This window comes from Ambystoma mexicanum, unplaced genomic scaffold (genome assembly GCF_040938575.1).
Source record: "Ambystoma mexicanum isolate Mex_15411 unplaced genomic scaffold, UKY_AmexF1_1 Mex_scaf118, whole genome shotgun sequence".
Lineage (NCBI taxonomy): Eukaryota > Metazoa > Chordata > Amphibia > Caudata > Ambystomatidae > Ambystoma > Ambystoma mexicanum.
In genome coordinates this window covers 124835-140263 of record NW_027182345.1, presented here as the reverse complement: position 1 = coordinate 140263, position 15429 = coordinate 124835, and the positions used below count along the sequence as shown (strand labels likewise).

General features: G+C 36.3%; 3 non-coding genes across 3 annotated transcripts; all 3 read right to left on the bottom strand.

The window, feature by feature from the left end:
• Positions 1-1862: 1862 nt before the first annotated feature.
• Positions 1863-1934, bottom strand: TRNAC-GCA (transfer RNA cysteine (anticodon GCA)). The gene has a single exon. It is a non-coding gene; the product is annotated as a tRNA-Cys (tRNA).
• Positions 1935-7814: 5880 nt separating this feature from the next.
• On the bottom strand, positions 7815-7886 carry TRNAC-GCA (transfer RNA cysteine (anticodon GCA)). The gene has a single exon. It is a non-coding gene; the product is annotated as a tRNA-Cys (tRNA).
• Positions 7887-11615: 3729 nt separating this feature from the next.
• TRNAC-GCA (transfer RNA cysteine (anticodon GCA)) lies at positions 11616-11687 on the bottom strand. Its single transcript has one exon. It is a non-coding gene; the product is annotated as a tRNA-Cys (tRNA).
• Between the last annotated feature and the right edge of the window lie 3742 nt (positions 11688-15429).

Below are 15429 nucleotides of genomic sequence, written 5' to 3'. Positions count from 1 at the left end.
GGGTTGGCCAGCTCCTTGCAGATTTTAAAGAGTTCGGCGGAGTTGTTTGATGCCGCAGAGATGCAGGCTTGGATAAGGGCTCTCTTCTTGGTGAGAACGGAGAGCCGGTACTGCCTTTGGAGCAGGCGGCAGGCCAGTTTGTCAGAGGATGAACATGAAGCATGCCATTTCCTCTCTGCAACCCTGCACTTGCGTTTCAGGGTGGCGAGATCCGAGTCATACCAGGAGTTACATTTGGCTTTGGGCTTCAGGCGGATTCTCATGACGGGGGCAACGATATCAAGAGTAACAGATATAGCAGAGTGGAGCATGGAGAGGGCTGTGTCAGGGTGGGAGTCAGCCGAAGGGGCGGGGGGGCAAGAAGGTAGCAGCGAAAGCCTCAACTGACACACGCTTCATGGGTCGGATGACCGAGAAGGTGGGTGGCAGTGAAGAGGGTGGCTTTGCCTGTGGGGTAGGCAGGGTGAGGTGGGAGGATAGGAGAAAGTGATCACTCCAGGAGAGAGGAGTGGAGAGAGGGACGGAGAGGGGAAGGTCAGAAGAGATCAGAGCATCAAGAATTTGCCCAGCAGAGTGAGTAGGCCCAGATGGGAGAATAGAGAGTGAGAGAGAGTCGCAGAGGTCACGAAAGAGACCAGTGGGGGGACTGGAGGCATCAAGGTGGATGTTAAAGTCGCCAAGAAAGAGGAGTTGAGTGGTTGAGGACAGGAGTGCGGAGGAGAGGTCAGCCCACTCAGAGAGGAAGGAGGAAATTTGACCAGGTGGCCGATAGATAGTAGCCACGGTAAAGGAATGGCTAGGAGAGAGAGAGAGTCGGCAGACAAGACATTCAAAAGAGGAGTAGGTCTGCGTAGGAGTGACAGTGGCAGGAATCCACTCAGGGAAGATAAGGGCAACACCCCCCCTGCACGGTTGGGCCTGGGCATGGAGAGGATCTTGTAACCGTCTTGTACTCCGGAGCAATACCCCCATTTCTGAAATGTTCACCTTTATTTATTCAGTAATATGTACAAAGTGGAAGCAACATGCAATCACCATCAAAGTAAAGCATTTTCAGCCACTAAACCCTCCTTATAAGTATATGGGGTGCGAAGGATGTCCTTTATGTGCCTTGGTAAAATACAGTGAGGTTTCCATTGCAAGAATTCATACATTTCGTATCACATGTAGATCTTGGAACATGGAAAAAAAATCTTTTGTCAAATGCACAACTTCTGCAAAATGCAACTGCTTCTCTACTGCAGTTTGTTGATTTTGTGCTAAGAGCATAGTTAAACCCAATTGTTCATTCATTTGTATATGAAATGATGATATATCTTATTGTTTCTATTGTTTCTTACAGTGCATTGGGTTGAAAAACATTTTAACAGGACCTATTGAAGAGGGTATATGGTTATGAAACGGGGACTTCTTGAACTGGATTCCTACGCTCTACCACTGAGTTAAACCCTTGAATGCTGAAAACTGCCCTTTTTTAAAAAGGTGATAGAGTGGGTGACTGTATGGAACTTGTAGAACTAATGACATCAGTGCACTTCTGGTCAGCTGTACAAATTAATACATTTCATTAAGGGCATATTATTGGTTTCCACCACAGTTTTATAACATTCATATGAGCTTCCAATGGACTATTTCAAACTGATAATATCACCAGTAGAACTTGGGTGAATGTAAAACACAGCTTGTATCATACGAAGAAATCCTAAACAGTTTCATGGTGTTTACCCTATGTTTCAGGAGATGATCAGGAGTATTTCTAATGTACAAATATGTTGCTCATTACATAAAATGCTAAGATTGTAAATGTTTTCTTCAATTTATTTAATTTAAAAAAATATTTCTACAGGTAAAACAGTTGAACAAGGGGGCACCCAGATTTGAACTAGGGACCTCTTGATCTGCAGTCAAATGCTCTACCACTGAGCTATACCCCCAGTTCTGAAAATGTCACCTTTATTAATTCAGTAATATGTACAAAGTGCAAGCAACATGCAATCACCATCAAAGCAATGCATTTTCAGCCACCAAACCCTCCTTATAAGTATATGGGGTGCGAAGGATGTCCTTTATCTGCCTTGGTAAAATACAGTAGGGTTTCCATTGCAAGAATTCATACATTTCGTATCCCATGTAGATCTTGGAACATGGAAAAAAAATCTTTTGTCAAATGCACAAATTCTGAAAAATGTAACTGCTTCTCTACTGCAGTTTGTTGATTTTGTGCTAAGAGCATAGTTAAACCCAATTGTTCATTGTTTTGTATATGAAATGATGATATATCCTTTTGTTTCTTACAGTGCATTGGGTTGAAAAACATTTTAACAGGATCTATTGAAGAGGGTATATGGTTATGAAACAGCGACTTCTTGAACTACACTCCTACGCTCTACCACTGACATAAACCCTTGAATGTTGAAAACTGCCCTTTTTTTAAATAGGTGATAGAGTGGGTGACTGTATGGAACATGTAGAACTAATGAAATCAGTGCACTTCTGGTAAGCTGTACAAATTAATACATTTCATTAAGGGCATATTATTGGTTTCCACCACAGTTTTATAACATTCATATGAGCTTCCAATGGACTATTTCAAACTGATAATATCACCAGTAGAACTTGGGTGAATGTAAAACACAGCTTGTATCATATGAAGAAATCCTAAACAGTTTCATGGTGTTTACCCTATGTTTCAGGAGATGATCAGGAGTATTTCTAATTTAGAAATGTGTTGGTCATTACATAAAATGCTAAGATTGTAAATGTTTTCTTCAATTAAAAACATATTTCTACAGGTAAAACAGTTGAACAAGGGGGCACCCAGATTTGAACTAGGGACCTCTTGATCTGCAGTCAAATGCACTACCACTGAGCTATACCCACATTTGTGAAAAGTTCACCTTTATTAATTCAGTAATATGTACAAAGTGCAAGCAACATGCAATCACCATCAAAACAATGCATTTTCAGCCACCAAACCCTCCTTATAAGTTTAAGTGGTACAAAAGATGTCCTTTATCTGCCTTGGTAAAATACAGTGAGGTTTCCATTGCAAGAATTCATACATTTCGTATCACATGTAGATCTTGGAACATGGAAAAAAAATCTTTTGTCAAATGCACAAATTCTGCAAAATGTAACTGCTTCTCTACTGCAGTTTGTTGATTTTGTGCTAAGAGCATAGTTAAACCCAATTGTTCATTGTTTTATATGTGAAATGTTGATATATCCTTTTGTTTCCTACAGTGCATTGGGTTGAAAAACATTTTAATAGGATCTATTGAAGAGGGTGTATAGTTATGAAACAGGGACTTCTTGAACTGCACTCCTATGTTCTACCACTGAGTTAAACCCTTGAATGCTGAAAACTGCCCTTTTTTAAAAAGGTGATAGAGTGGGTGACTGTATGGAACTTGTAGAACTAATGACATCAGTGCACTTCTGGTCAGCTGTACAAATTAATACAGTTCATTAAGGGCATATTATTGGTTTCCACCACAGTTTTATAACATTCATATGAGCTTCTAATTGACTATTTCAAACTGATAATATCACCAGTAGAACTTGGGTGAATGTAAAACACAGCTTGTATCATATGAAGAAATCCTAAAAGGTTTCATGGTGTTTACCCTATGTTTCAGGAGATAATCAGGAGTATTTCTAATGTAGAAATGTGTTGCTCATTACATAAAATGCTAAGATTGTAAATGTTTTCTTCAATTTATTTAATTAGAAAAATACTTCTACAGGTAAAACAGTTGAACAAGGGGGCACCCAGTTTTGAACTAGGGAACTCTTGATCTGCAGTGAAATGCTCTACCACTGAGCTATACTCCAGTTCTGAAAAGTTCGCCTTTATTAATTCGGTAATATGTACAAAGTACAAGCAACATGCAATCACCATCAAAGCAATGCATTTTCAGCCACAAAACCCTCCTTATAAGTGTATGGGGTGCGAAGGATGTCCTTTATCTGCCTTCGTAAAATACAGTGAGGTTTCCATTGCAAGGCTTCATACATTTCTTATCACATGTAGATCTTGGAACATGGAAAAAAATTCTTTTGTCAAATGCACAAATTCTGCAAAATGTAACTGCTTCTCTACTGCAGTTTGTTGATTTTGTGCTAAGAGTATAGTTAAACCCAATAGTTCATTGTTTTTTTATATGAAATGATGATATATCCTATTGTTTCTTACAGTGCATTGGGTTGAAAAACATTTTAACAGGATCTATTGAAGAGGGTATATGGTTATGAAACAGGGGCTTCTTGAAAAGCACTCCTACGCTCTACCACTGACATAAACCCTTGAATGCTGAAAACTGCCCTTTTTGAAAAAGGTGATAGAGTGGGTGACTGTATGGAACTTGTAGAACTAATGACTTCAGTGCACTTCTGGTCAGCTGTACAAATTAATACATTTCATTAAGGGCATATTATTGGTTGCCACCACAGTTTTATAACATTCATATGAGCTTCCAATGGACTATTTCAAACTGATAATATCACCAGTAGAACGTGGGTTTATGTAAAACACAGCTTGTATCATATGAAGAAATCCTAAACAGTTTCATGGTGTTTACCTTATGTTTCAGGAGATGATCAGGAGTATTTCAAATGTAGAAATGTGTTGCTCATTACATAAAATGCTAAGATTGTAAATGTTTTCTTCAATTTATTTAAAAAAATATTTCTACAGGTAAAACAGTTATACAAGGGGGCACCCAGATTTGAACTAGGGAGCTCTTGATCTGCAGTCAAATTCTCTACCACTGAGCTATACCCCCAGTTCTGAAAAGTTCACCTTTATTAATTCAGTAATATGTACAAAGTGCAAGCAACATGCAATCACCATCAAAGCAATGCATGTTCAGCCACCAAACCCTCCTTATAAGTATATGGGGTGCGAAGGATGTCCTTTATCTGTCTTGGTAAAATACAGTGAGGTTTCCATTGCAAGAATTCATACATTTTGTATAACATGTAGATCTTGGAACATGGAAAAAAAATCTTTTGTCAAATGCACAAATTCTGCAAAATGTAACTGCTTCTCTACTGCAGTTTGTTGATTTTGTGCTAAGAGCATAGTTAAACCCAATTGTTCATTGTTTTGTATATGAAATGATGATATATCCTATTGTTTCTTACAGTGCATTGGGTTGAAAAACATTTTAACAGGATCTGTTGAAGAGGGTATATGGTTATGAAACAGGAACTTCTTGAACTACACTCCTACGCTCTACCACTGACATAAACCCTTCAATGTTGAAAACTGCCCTTTTTTAAAAAGGTGATAGAGTGGGTGACTCTATGGAACTTGTAAAACTAATGACATCAGTGCACTTCTGGTCATCTGTACAAATTATTACATTTCATTAAGGGCATATTATTGGTTTCCACCACAGTTTTATAACATTCATATGAGCTTCCAATGGACTATTTCAAACTGATAATATCACCAGTAGAACTTGGGTGAATGTAAAACACAGCTTGTATCATATGAAGAAATCCTAAACAGTTTCTTGGTGTTTACCCTCTGTTTCAAGAGATGATCAGGAGTATTTCAAATGTAGAAATGTGTTGCTCATTACATAAAATGCTAAGATTGTAAATGTTTTCTTTAATTTATTTAATTAAAAACATATTTCTACAGGTAAAACAGTTGTACAAGGTGGCACCCAGATTTGAACTGGGGACCTTTTGATCTGCAGTGAAATGCTCTACCCCTGAGTTATACCCCCATTTCTGAAATGTTCACCTTTATTTATTCAGTAATATGTACACAGTGGAAGCAACATGCAATCACCATCAAAGCAATGCATTTTCAGCCACCAAACCCTCCTTATAAGTATAAGGGGTACAAAAGAGGTCCTTTATCTGCCTAATTGTTCATTGTGTTGTATATGAAATGATGATATATCCGATTGTTTCTTACAGTGCATTGGGTTGAAAAACATTTTAACAGGATCTATTGAAGAGGGTATATGGTTATGAACCAGGGACTTCTTGAAAAGCACTCCTACGCTCTACCACTGACATAAACCCTTGAATGCTGAAAACTGCCCTTTTTTAAAAAGGTGATAGAGTGGGTGACTGTATGGAACTTGTAGAACTAATGACCGATTGTTTCCGATACAGTGAGGTTTCCACTGCAAGAATTCATACATTTCGTATCACATGTAGATCTTGGATCATTGAAAAAAAATGTTTGTCAAATGCACAAATTCTGCAAAACGTAACTGCTTCTCTACTGCATTTTGTTGATTTTGTGCTAAGAGCATAGTTAAACCCAATTGTTCATTGTTTTTTATATGAAATGATGATATATCCTATTGTTTCTTACAGTGCATTCGGTTGATAAACATTTTAACATGAACTATTGAAGAGGTTATATGGTTATGAACAGGGACTTCTTGAACTGCACTCCTACTCTCTACCATTGACATAAACCCTTGAATGTTGAAAACTGCCCTTTTTTAAAAAGGTGATAGAGTGGGTGACTGTATAGAACTTTTAGAACTAATGACATCGGTGCACTTCTGGTCAGCTGTACAAAGTAATACATTTCATTAAGGGAATATTATTGGTTTCCACCACAGTTTTATAACATTCATATGAGCTTCCAATGGACTATTTCAAACTGATAATATCACCATTAGAACTTGGGTGAATGTAAAACACAGCTTGTATCATATGAAGAAATCCTAAACAGTTTCATGGTGTTTACCCTATGTTTCAGGAGATAATCAGGAGTATTTCTAATGTAGAAATGTGTTGCTCATTACATAAAATGCTAAGATTGTAAATGTTTTCTTCAATTTATTTAATTAGAAAAATATATCTACAGGTAAAACAGTTGAACAAGGGGGGCACCTAGTTTTGAACTAGAGAACTCTTGATCTGCAGTGAAATGCTCTACCACTGAGCTATACCCCAGTTCTGAAAAGTTCGCCTTTATTAATTCAGTAATATGTACAAAGTACAAGCAACATGCAATCACCATCAAAGCAATGCATTTTCAGCCACAAAACCCTCCTTATAAGTGTATGGGGTGCGAAGGATGTCCTTTATCTGCCTTGGTAAAATACAGTGAGGTTTCCTTTGCAAGACTTCATACATTTCTTATCACATGTAGATCTTGGAACATGGAAAAAAAATCTTTTGTCAAATGCACAAATTCTGCAAAATGTAACTGCTTCTCTACTGCAGTTTGTTGATTTTGTGCTAAGAGCTTAGTTAAACCCAATTGTTCATTGTTTTTTATATGAAATGATGATATATCCTATTGTTTCTTACAGTGCATTGGGTTGAAAAACATTTTAACAGGATCTATTGAAGAGGGTATATGGTTATGAAACAGGGACTTCTTGAAAAGCACTCCTACGCTCTACCACTGACATAAACCCTTGAATGCTGAAAACTGCCCTTTTTGAAAAAGGTGATAGAGTGGGTGACTGTATGGAACTTGTAGAACTAATGACATCAGTGCACTTCTGGTCAGCTGTACAAATTAATACATTTCATTAAGGGCATAATATTGGTTTGCACCACAGTTTTATAACATTCATATGAGCTTCCAATGGACTATTTCAAACTGATCATATCACCAGTAGAACTTGGGTGAATGTAAAACACAGCTTGTATCATATGAAGAAATCCTAAACAGTTTCATGGTGTTTACTCTATGTTTCAGGAGATGATCAGGAGTATTTCTAATGTAGAAATGTGTTGCTCATTACATAAAATGCTAAGATTGTAAATGTTTTCTTCAATTTATTTAATTAAGAAAATATTTCTACAGGTAAAACAGTTGAACAAGGGGGCACCCAGATTTGAACTAGGGACCTCTTGATCTGCAGTCAAATGCTCTATCACTGAGCTATACCCCCATTTCTGAAAAGTTCACCTTTATTAATTCAGTAATATGTACAAAGTGCAAGCAACATGCAATCACCATCAAAGCAATGCATTTTCAGCCACCAAACCCTCCTTATAAGTATATGGGGTGCGAAGGATGTCCTTTATCTGCCTTGGTAAAATACAGTGAGGTTTCCATTGCAAGAATTCATACATTTTGTATCACATGTAGATCTTGGCACATGGAAAAAAACCTTTTGTCAAATGCACAAATTCTGCAAAACGTAACTGCATCTCTACTGCAGTTTGTTGATTTTGTGCTAAGAGCATAGCTAAACCCAATTGTTCATTGTTTTCTATAAAAAATGATGATATATCGTATTGTTTCTTACAGTGCATTGGGTTGAAAAACATTTTAACAGGATCTATTGAAGAGGGTATATGGTTATGAAACAGAGACTTCTTGAACTGCACTCCTACGCTCTACCACTGACATAAACCCTTGAATGCTGAAAACTGCCCTTTTTTAAAAAGTGATAGAGTGGGTGACTTTATGGAACTTGTAGAACTAATGACATCAGTGCACTTCTGGTCAGCTGTACAAATTAATACATTTCATTAAGGGCATATTATTGGTTTCCACCACAGTTTTATAACATTCATAAGAGCTTCCAATGGACTATTTCAAACTGATCATATCACCAGTAGAACTTGGGTGAATGTAAAACACATCTTGTATCATATGAAGAAATCCTAAACAGCTTAATGGTGTTTACCCTATGTTTCAGGTGATGATCAGGAGTATTTCAAATGTAGAAATGTGTTGCTCATTACCTAAAATGCTAAGATTGTAAATGTTTTCTTTAATTTATTTAATTAAAACGTATTTCTACAGGTAAAACAGTTGGACAAGGGGGCACCCAGATTTGAACTAGCGACCTTTTGATCTGCAGTGAAATGCTCTACCCCTGAGCTATAACCCCATTTCTGAAATGTTCACCTTTATTTATTCAGTAATATGTACAAAGTGGAAGCAACATGCAATCACCATCAAAGCAATGCATTTTCAGCCACCAAACCCTCCTTATAAGTATATGAGGTGCGAAGGATGTCCTTTATCTGCCTTGGTAAAATACAGTGAGGTTTCCATTGCAAGAATTCATACATTTTGTATCACATGTAGATCTTGGAACATGGAAAAAAAATCTTTTGTCAAATGCACAAATTCTGCAAAATGTAACTGCTTCTCTACTGCAGTTTGTTGATTTTGTGCTAAGAGCATAGTTAAACCCAATTGTTCATTGTGTTGTATATGAAATGATGATATATCCGATTGTTTCTTACAGTGCATTGGGTTGAAAAACATTTTAACAGGATCTATTGAAGAGGGTATATGGTTATGAACCAGGGACTTCTTGAAAAGCACTCCTACGCTCTACCACTGACATAAACCCTTGAATGCTGAAAACTGCCCTTTTTTAAAAAGGTGATAGAGTGGGTGACTGTATGGAACTTGTAGAACTAATGACATCGGTGCACTTCTGGTCAGCTGTACAAATTAATACATTTCATTAAGGGCATATTATTGGTTTCCACCACAGTTTTATAACATTCATATGAGCTTCCAATGGACTATTTCAAACTGATAATATCACCAGTAGAAATTGGGTGAATGTAAAACACAGCTTGTATCATATGAAGAAATCCTAAACAGTTTCATGGTGTTTACCATATGTTTCAGGAGATAATCCGGAGTATTTCTAATGTAGAAATGTGTTGCTCATTACATAAAATGCTAAGATTGTAAATGTTTTCTTCAATTTATTTAATTAGAAAAATATTTCTACAGGTAAAACAGTTGAACAAGGGGGCACCCAGTTTTGAACTAGGGAACTCTTGATCTGCAGTGAAATGCTCTACCACTGAGCTATACCCCAGTTCTGAAAAGTTCGCCTTTATTAATTCAGTAATATGTACAAAGTACAAGCAACATGCAATCACCATCAAAGCAATGCATTTTCAGCCACAAAACCCTCCTTATAAGTGTATGGGGTGCGAAGGATGTCCTTTATCTGCCTTGGTAAAATACAGTGAGGTTTCCATTGCAAGACTTCATACATTTCTTATCACATGTAGATCTTGGAACATGGAAAAAAAAATCTTTTGTCAAATGCACAAATTCTGCAAAATGTAACTGCTTCTATACTGCAGTTTGTTGATTTTGTGCTAAGAGCATAGTTAAACCCAATTGTTCATTGTTTTTTATATGAAATGATATATCCTATTGTTTCTTACAGTGCATTGGGTTGAAAAACATTTTAACAGGATCTATTGAAGAGGGTATATGGTTATGAAACAGGGACTTCTTGAAAAGCACTCCTACGCTCTAACACTGACATAAACCCTTGAATGCTGAAAACTGCCCTTTTTGAAAAAGGTGATAGAGTGGGTGACTGTATGGAACTTGTAGAACTAATGACATCAGTGCACTTCTGGTCAGCTGTACAAATTAATACATTTCATTAAGGGCATGTTATTGGTTTGCACCACAGTTTTATAACATTCATATGAGCTTCCAATGGACTATTTCAAACTGATAATATCACCAGTAGAACTTGGGTGAATGTAAAACACAGCTTGTATCATATGAAGAAATCCTAAACAGTTTCATGGTGTTTACCATATGTTTCAGGAGATAATCAGGAGTATCTCTAATGTAGAAATGTGTTGCTCATTACATAAAATGCTAAGATTGTAAATGTTTTCTTCAATTTATTTAATTAGAAAAATATTTCTACAGGTAAAACAGTTGAACAAGGGGGCACCCAGTTTTGAACTAGGGAACTCTTGATCTGCAGTGAAATGCTCTACCACTGAGCTATACCCCAGTTCTGAAAAGTTTGCCTTTATTAATTCAGTAATATGTACAAAGTACAAGCAACATGCAATCACCATCAAAGCAATGCATTTTCAGCCACAAAACCCTCCTTATAAGTGTATGGGGTGCGAAGGATGTCCTTTATCTGCCTTGGTAAAATACAGTGAGGTTTCCATTGCAAGACTTCATACATTTCTTATCACATGTAGATCTTGGAACATGGAAAAAAAATCTTTTGTCAAATGCACAAATTCTGCAAAATGTAACTGCTTCTCTACTGCAGTTTGTTGATTTTGTGCTAAGAGCATAGTTAAACCCAATTGTTCATTGTTTTTATATGAAATGATATATCCTATTGTTGCTTACAGTGCATTGGGTTGAAAAACATTTTAACAGGATCTATTGAAGAGGGTATATGGTTATGAAACAGGTACTTCTTGAAAAGCACTCCTACGCTCTACCACTGACATAAACCCTTGAATGCTGAAAACTGCCCTTTTTGAAAAAGGTGATAGAACGGGTGACTGTATGGAACTTGTAGAACTAATGACATCAGTGCACTTCTGGTCAGCTGTACAAATTAATACATTTCATTAAGGGCATGTTATTGGTTTGCACCACAGTTTTATAACATTCATATGAGCTTCCAATGGACTATTTCAAACTGATAATATCACCAGTAGAACTTGGGTTTATGTAAAACACAGCTTGTATCATATGAAGAAATCCTAAACAGTTTCATGGTGTTTACCTTATGTTTCAGGAGATGATCAGGAGTATTTCAAATGTAGAAATGTGTTGCTCATTACATAAAATGCTAAGATTGTAAATGTTTTCTTCAATTTATTTAAAAAAATATTTCTACAGGTAAAACAGTTGTACAAGGGGGCACCCAGATTTGAACTAGGGACCTCTTGATCTGCAGTCAAATGGTCTACCACTGAGCCATACCCCCAGTCCTGAAAAGTTCACCTTTATTAATTCAGTAATATGTACAAAGTTCAAGCAACATGCAATCACCATCAAAGCAATGCATTTTCAGCCACCAAACCCTCCTTATAAGTATATGGGGTGCGAAGGATGTCCTTTATCTGCCTTGGTAAAATACAGTGATGTTTCCAGTGCAAGAATTCATACATTTCGTATCACATGTAGATCTTGGAACATGGAAAAAAAATCTTTTGTCAAATGCACAAATTCTGCAAAATGTAACTGCTTCTTTACTGCAGTTTGTTGATTTTGTGCTAAGAGCATAGTTAAACCCAATTGTTCATTGTTTTGTATATGAAATGATGATATATCCTATTGTTTCTTACAGTGCATTGAGTTGAAAAACATTTTAACAGGATCTATTGACGAGGGTATATGGTTATGAAACAGGGACTTCTTGAACTGCACTCCTACGCTCTACCACTGAGTTAAACCCTTGAATGCTGAAAACTGCCCTTTTTTTAAAAAAAGTGATAGAGTGGGTGACTGTATGGAACTTGTAGAACTAATGACATCAGTGCACTTCTGGTCAGCTGTACAAATTAATACATTTCATTAAGGGCATATTATTGGTTTCCACCACAGTTTTATAACATTCATATGAGCTTCCAATGGACTATTTCAAACTGATAATATCACCAGTAGAACTTGGGTGAATGTAAACCACAGCTTGTATCATATGAAGAAATCCTAAACAGTTTCATGGTGTTTACCCTATGTTTCAGGAGATAATCAGGAGTATTTCTAATGTAGAAATGTGTTGCTCATTACATAAAATGCTAAGATTGTAAATGTTTTCTTCAATTTATTTAATTAGAAAAATACTTCTACAGGTAAAACAGTTGAACAAGGGGGCACCCAGTTTTGAACTAGGGAACTCTTGATCTGCAGTGAAATGCTCTACCACTGAGCTATACTCCAGTTCTGAAAAGTTCGCCTTTATTAATTCGGTAATATGTACAAAGTACAAGCAACATGCAATCACCATCAAAGCAATGCATTTTCAGCCACAAAACCCTCCTTATAAGTGTATGGGGTGCGAAGGATGTCCTTTATCTGCCTTCGTAAAATACAGTGAGGTTTCCATTGCAAGGCTTCATACATTTCTTATCACATGTAGATCTTGGAACATGGAAAAAAATTCTTTTGTCAAATGCACAAATTCTGCAAAATGTAACTGCTTCTCTACTGCAGTTTGTTGATTTTGTGCTAAGAGTATAGTTAAACCCAATAGTTCATTGTTTTTTTATATGAAATGATGATATATCCTATTGTTTCTTACAGTGCATTGGGTTGAAAAACATTTTAACAGGATCTATTGAAGAGGGTATATGGTTATGAAACAGGGGCTTCTTGAAAAGCACTCCTACGCTCTACCACTGACATAAACCCTTGAATGCTGAAAACTGCCCTTTTTGAAAAAGGTGATAGAGTGGGTGACTGTATGGAACTTGTAGAACTAATGACTTCAGTGCACTTCTGGTCAGCTGTACAAATTAATACATTTCATTAAGGGCATATTATTGGTTGCCACCACAGTTTTATAACATTCATATGAGCTTCCAATGGACTATTTCAAACTGATAATATCACCAGTAGAACGTGGGTTTATGTAAAACACAGCTTGTATCATATGAAGAAATCCTAAACAGTTTCATGGTGTTTACCTTATGTTTCAGGAGATGATCAGGAGTATTTCAAATGTAGAAATGTGTTGCTCATTACATAAAATGCTAAGATTGTAAATGTTTTCTTCAATTTATTTAAAAAAATATTTCTACAGGTAAAACAGTTGGACAAGGGGGCGACCAGATTTGAACTATGGACCTCTTGTTCTGTAGTCAGATGCACTACCACTGAGCTATAGCCCCAGTTCTGAAATGTACACCTTTATTAATTTAGTAAAATGTACAAAATGGAAACAACATGCAATCACGATCAAAGCAATGCATTTTCAGCCACCAAACCCTCCTTATAAGTATATGGGGTGCGAAGGATGTCCTTTATCTTCCTTGGTAAAATAAAGTGAGGTTTCCATTGCAAGAATTCATACATTTCGTATCACATGTAGATCTTGGAACATGGAAAAAAAAACTTTTGTCAAATGCACAAATTCTGCAAAACGTAACTGCTTCTCTACTGCAGTTTGTTGATTTTGTGCTAAGAGCATAGTTAAACCCAATTGTTTTTTTGTTTTTTATATGAAATGATGATATATTCTATTGTTTCTTACAGTGCATTGGGTTGAAAAATATTTTAACAGGATCTATTGAAGATTGTATGTGGTTATGAAACAGGGACTTCTTGAACTGCACTCCTACGCTCTACCACTGAGTTAAACCCTTGAATGCTGAAAACTGCCCATTTTTAAAAAGGTGATAGAGTGGGTGACTGTGTGGAACTTGTAGAACTAATGACATCAGTGCACTTCTGGTCAGCTGTACAAATTAATACAATTCATTAAGGGCATATTATTGGTTTCCACCACAGTTTTATAACATTCATATGAGCTTCCAATGGACTATTTCAAACTGATAATATCACCAGTAGAACATGGGTGAATGTAAAACACAGCTTGTATCATATGAAGAAATCCTAAACAGCTTAATGGTGTTTACCCTATGTTTCAGGAGATGATCAGGAGTATTTCAAATGTAGAAATGTGTTGCTCATTACATAAAATGCTAAGATTGTAAATGTTTTATTCAATTTATTTAATTAAAAAAATACTTCTACAGGTAAAACAGTTGGACAAGGGAGCACCCAGATTTGAACTAAGGACCTCTTGATCTGCAGTCAAATGCACTACCACTGAGCTATACCCCCAGTTCTGAAATGTTCACCTTTATTTATTCAGTAATATGTACAAAGTGCAAGCAACATGCAATCACCATCAAAGCAATGCATTTTCAGCCACCAAACCCTCCTTATAAGTAGAAGGGGTACAAAAGATGTCCTTCATTTGCCTTGGTAAAATACAGTGACGTTTCCATTGCAAAAATTCATACATTTCGTATCACATGTAGATCTTGGAACATGGAAAAAAACGTTTGTCAAATGCAAAAATTCTGCAAAACGTAACTGCTTCTCTACTGCATTTTGTTGATTTTGTGCTAAGAGCATAGTTAAACCCAATTGTTCATTGTTTTGTATATGAAATGATGATATATCCTATTGTTTCTTACAGTGCTTTGGGTTGACAAATATTTTAACATGATATATTGAAGAGGGTATATGGTTATTAAACAGGGACTTCTTGAACTGCACTCCTACGCTTTACCATTGACATAAACCCTTGAATGTTGAAAACTGCCCTTTTTTAAAAAGGTGATAGAGTGGGTGACTGTATGGAACTTGTAGACCTAATGACATCAGTGCACTTTCTGGTCAGCTGTACAAATTAATACATTTCATTAAGGGCATATTATTGGTTTCCACCACAGTTTTATAACATTCATATGAGCTTCCAAAGGACTATTTCAAACTGATAATATCACCAGTAGAACTTGGGTGAATGTAAAACACAGCTTGTATCATATAAAGAAATCCTAAATAGCTTAATGGTGTTTACCCTATGTTTCAGGAGATGATCACGAGTATTTCAAATGTAGAAATGTGTTGCTCATTACATAAAAATCTAAGATTGTAAATGTTTTCTTCAATTTATCTAATTAGAAAAATATTTCTACAGGTAAAACAAGAGGACC